This window comes from Oryctolagus cuniculus, chromosome 21 (assembly GCF_051225735.1).
Source record: "Oryctolagus cuniculus isolate XC-2025 breed Fujian yellow rabbit chromosome 21, ASM5122573v1, whole genome shotgun sequence".
Taxonomy (NCBI): Eukaryota; Metazoa; Chordata; class Mammalia; order Lagomorpha; family Leporidae; genus Oryctolagus; species Oryctolagus cuniculus.
The window spans coordinates 48904882-48909591 of record NC_142887.1 but is presented as its reverse complement, the minus strand read 5'-3'; the positions used below and the strand labels follow the sequence as shown (position 1 = coordinate 48909591).

The 4710-nt window shown below is 40.8% G+C and overlaps 1 long non-coding RNA gene across 1 annotated transcript; it reads right to left on the bottom strand.

The window, feature by feature from the left end:
• Positions 1 to 868: 868 nt before the first annotated feature.
• Positions 869 to 2303, bottom strand: LOC149119993 (uncharacterized). Its single transcript, XR_016227042.1, has 3 exons — positions 2196 to 2303; positions 2010 to 2096; positions 869 to 1128 (listed from the first exon to the last, which is right to left on the bottom strand). It is a non-coding gene; the product is annotated as an uncharacterized LOC149119993 (long non-coding RNA).
• Between the last annotated feature and the right edge of the window lie 2407 nt (positions 2304 to 4710).

Genomic DNA, 4710 nt, shown 5'->3' with positions numbered 1-4710 from the left:
TTTGCCAGAGTGGCTTTCCATGCCTAAAATACTCTCATGGGCTCTTCAGCCAGATCCAAGTGCCTTAAGGGCTGATTCTGAGGCCAGAGTGCTGTTTAGGACATCTGCCATTCTACGAGACTGCTGTGTATCCCACTTCCCATGCTACCTATATTTTATATAGTCTAAGTATTGTATAAACTAAAATATACAACACTAGGAGTATGCTATCAGTAATTACACTACCAATCTCAGTGATTATAAATAAGAATTTTAGTAACGATACTGATTCTGAACAATGATTCAATGATTCTCTTTTTAAATTTAAAAATGCCCATGAACTTAAATGTTTCTGTGTAGCTCCTAATAGAACTACAAGCCTTAGAAGTTCTATGCTGTTTAACATTTCATCTTCAGTGTCAACTCAATTATTACACTGCCAGTTTATAAAACACTTCACAGTCATGTGAACCTTACCATAAGATAGGACTGTGTAGAATAAATCCAGAGGGGTCAAATGACTTGCTAATGTCACTTAGCTCTGTCAGCACAGAAACAAGGAAAGCTCTCAGCTTCCTGCCACCTCCCCTTACACCACCTGCCTCAACTTGATGAGCCTGTAATTTTAAGGCCCCATGAGTTTAAAGGAATTTTTCAAGGTTACATGACAAGTACCAAAGCCAGAAGTAAAAATTATTGCTTCCATCTTTCTCTTCCTTATCCACTATGGAAGTCTGATTTACAGTTATGCATTATTCAAATATCATTTACAACCAAGAAGCATTATTTTTCCCCAAATTTAACAATGAAACTACTTTTTTCCAATGAGGAAGTTATTTTAATGGATGATACAAACATACTTGTTTTGTTTTTTTAATTTGAGATGCAAAGAAATGAACAAGTAGACAGAGAAGTGGTATTCACCCTCTAGTTCACTGCTGAAATGTCCACAGTGGCCAGGGCTTGCCCAGGAGCAGGGAACCCAATCATCTGAGCCATCACTTGCTAGCTCCCAGGGTCTACATGATCAGGAAGTTGGAGGCAGGGGCTGGAACCAGGAATCAAACGCAGAAACTCCAATGTGGGACACAGGCATCTGAACCACAAGGCTACACCCTGGCTTCCAGACTTGTTTTTTTCACCAGTCCTCTGAAAATGAAAGTTGATTACAACCTGAAATCCAAGACTCTGGAGTCCTCAGGTGTGTGTGTCTATGCAAGTTTATGCATGAGATTTAGGTTGCCCAAGAGTCTGCAGTTTAGAGAGAACAGAAGAGTGAAACATGTGTCAGAGGATGTCAGCATTGGAGAGGTGGCTGTGCTCTAGTCAGAGGCTGAGGAGGACAAGTCCACAGAGAGCAGCAGCACCAAGGGAGAATGCTATACTAGCAAGTAAGGAGAAAAAATGTTGAAAAATAAATATTTTAAAAAGATCCAGGACCAGCGCTGTGGCACAGTGGGTTAAAGTTCCAGCTTGCAGTGCCAGCATCCCATATGGGCACTTGGCTCCTGGCTTTGGATCAGCCATTCTCACTGTCTAACTCTGCCTGTCAAAAAAACAAACAGGCAGAGCCAAGATGGTGGAATAGTGAGGGCATGCACTGATAGTCCGGGAAAAGACAGTTTAATAAAAGTGGAGTTACTGTAGCCACAGGAAAAGGCTCAGGGAAAAATTGCAGAGGAAACTCTCCCAGATCTAGTGGAGGTGACACGGAGGACCTACGAGGAGAGCAAGGTCACCCACCACATGGAAGCTGAGCCACGGGAGCTGCACTGCCACAGAAGCAGAAGCTGAAACCAAGACCAAGAAGCCGTGCCACTGCAGAAGCCATACTGCAGAGTCTGTGCGCTAGCGCTGGAAGGGGAGGTGAGATAAAAACCTCAGTAACCCAAGACATTTCAGGGAAAGGCAGAAAAAGCCTACAGGGAATGAAAGCCCCACTGGGGAAAGCTCACCAGGCAGACTAGAGGAGAGAAAAAACAAGCAAATAAGGGGAACCGGCATGGACATTAACTTCCCTCTCCACTCACCTTACAAAGCCGAGCAAGACAAAGAGCTGGCACCATTTTACATATGGAAAGAGGCGCTGGCCATTAGCCAAGCAGAAAAACCTGACTCTGGTGGGGAGAAATAACAGGAGGTTAAGACCTAGTTAGTGAAAGTGAGGAGCTAACGAACTGAGACTGAAAATCTGAGGGGAGGGCGAGAGAACTCACCAAGTACACAAACTCGGTAACTTGGGCAAACTGGGGAGAGACTGTTGAGAAATTTGAGACCACACTGAGGGCTGCATAAACTCTGTGTGGTCCCAGGGGTAACCAGACAAATACCCACAGGTGCCAGATTTCATACAACTACCCCCAATTCCACTCAGCTGTGTGGAATTACTTCCCAACTGAGTCAGAAAAAAAAAGAAAGAGAGAGAGAATGAGAGAGAGTGAGCAAGTGAGAGAACAATCTGGGTGAGTCACCTTTGGCACACCCTTATCCCCAAAGAACCAAACAGAACTCTCTGGCCACACCCATCACAGCCTCTAAGGATCCATCAAAAGCAGACAGTCCACTTAATCTAGAGTCACAGGATAACGAGAAGAAACCAAATATCTCCAATATGCCAAACAACAAACGCAGAAACTGAGGTAACAAGAACAAGGAAGACACTATGACACCCCCAAATGAAATAGACACCCCAATTCAAGATTATGAAGATGATGAGATAGAAGAAATGCAAGAAGCGAATCTCAAAAAATTGATAACAACATTAAGAAGTTCTCAAAAACAAATTCTTGAGCTACAGAAATCCTTAATGGACAAGATAGAAAATCTCTCTCGCGAAAATGAAATATTAAGGAGGAATCAAAATGAAATGAAACAACTAGTAGAACATGAAACTGCAAAAGTGATGAGAAATCATAATGAAATGAAGAATTCAATTGATCAAATGACAAACACATTAGAGAGCCTCAAAAACAGAATGGGGGAAGCAGAAGAGAGAATATTGGACTTAGAAGACAGAGCACAGGAAAATATACAGTCAGACCAAAGAAAAGAAGAGGAAATTAGAAATCTAAAAAATATTGTTGGGAATCTTCAAGATACTATTAAAAAACCAAAAATTCGAGTTCTAGGAGTTCCTAAAGACATGGAGAGGGAGAAAGGATTAGAAGGCCTTTTTAGTGAGATACTAGCAGAAAATTTCCCAGGTTTGGAGAAGGACAGAGACATCCTAGTACAGGAAGCTAATAGAACTCACCACAGTGAAACATAAAGAAAAGATCCTAACATGTGCAAGAGAGAAACGTCAGATTACTCTCAGAGGATCTCCAATCAGACTCACAGCTGACTTCTCATCAGAAACCCTACAAGCTAGGAGGGAATGGCGAGATATAGCCCAGGTACTAAGAGAGAAAAACTGCCAGCCCAGAATATTATATCCTGCTAAGCTCTCATTTGTGAATGAAGGTGAAATAAAGACCTTTCATAGCAAACAGAAATTGAAAGAATTTGTTGCCACTCGTCCAGCCCTGCAAAAGATGCTTAAAGATGCGTTACACACAGAAACACACAAACAGGGTCATCAATATGAAAGAAGGTAAAGGAAGGAAACCTCACAGCAAAAGATCACAGGAAGTTCAAAACATATATTAGAATTATTTTTGGCAAATGGCAGGGCAAAGTTACTACTTAGCAATAGTCACATTAAACGTTAATGGCCTGAACTGTCCAGTTAAAAGACACCGATTGGCTGACTGGGTAAAGGAACAAAACCCATCTAGTTGCTGCTTACAAGAAACACATCTTTCCAGCAAAGATGCATACAGACTGAAAGTGAAAGGCTGGAAAAAGATATACTGTGCCAACAGAAATGAAAAAAGAGTGGATGTAGCCATCTTAATATCAGAGAACATAAACTTTACCACAAAAACTGTTAAGAGAGACAAAGAGGGGCACTATATAATGATTAAGGGATCAATACAACAGGAAGATACAATGATTATCAACATATATGCACCTAATTACTGGGCACAGGTTTATTTAAAAGATTTGTTAAGGGACTTAAAGGGAGATTTAGACCGCATTACAGTAGTACTGTGGGACTTCAATACTCCACTCTCAGAAATAGACAGATCAACAGGACAGAAGATCAACAAGGAGACAGTAGGTTAAAAACAACACTATAGCCCAAATGGCTCTAACAGATATCTACAGAACTTTTCATCCATCACAGAAAGCATTTACATTCTTCTCAGCAGTACATGGAACCTTCTCTAAGATTGACCACATACTAGGCCATAAAGCAAGTCTCAGCAAATTCAAAGGAATTAGAATCATACCATGCAGTTTCTCAGACCATAAAGGAATGAAGTTTGGAAATTAGCAACTCAGGAATCCCTAGAGCGTATGCAAACACAGGGAGATTGAACAACATGCTCCTGAATGAACAATGGGTCACAGAAGAAATTAAAAGAGAAATCAAAAATTTCTGGAAGTAAATGAGGATAACAGCACAACATACCAAAACTTATGGGATGCAGCAAAAGCAGGGTTAAGAGGAAAGTTTATATCAATAGGTGCCTACATCAAGAAATTGGAAAGGCACCAAAGAGATGAGCATTCAATGCATCTCATGGATCTAGAAAATCTGCAGCAAACCAGACCCAAATCTAGTAGGAGAAGAGAAATAATTAAATTCAGAGAAGAAATTAACAGTATTGAATGCAAAAAAAAAAT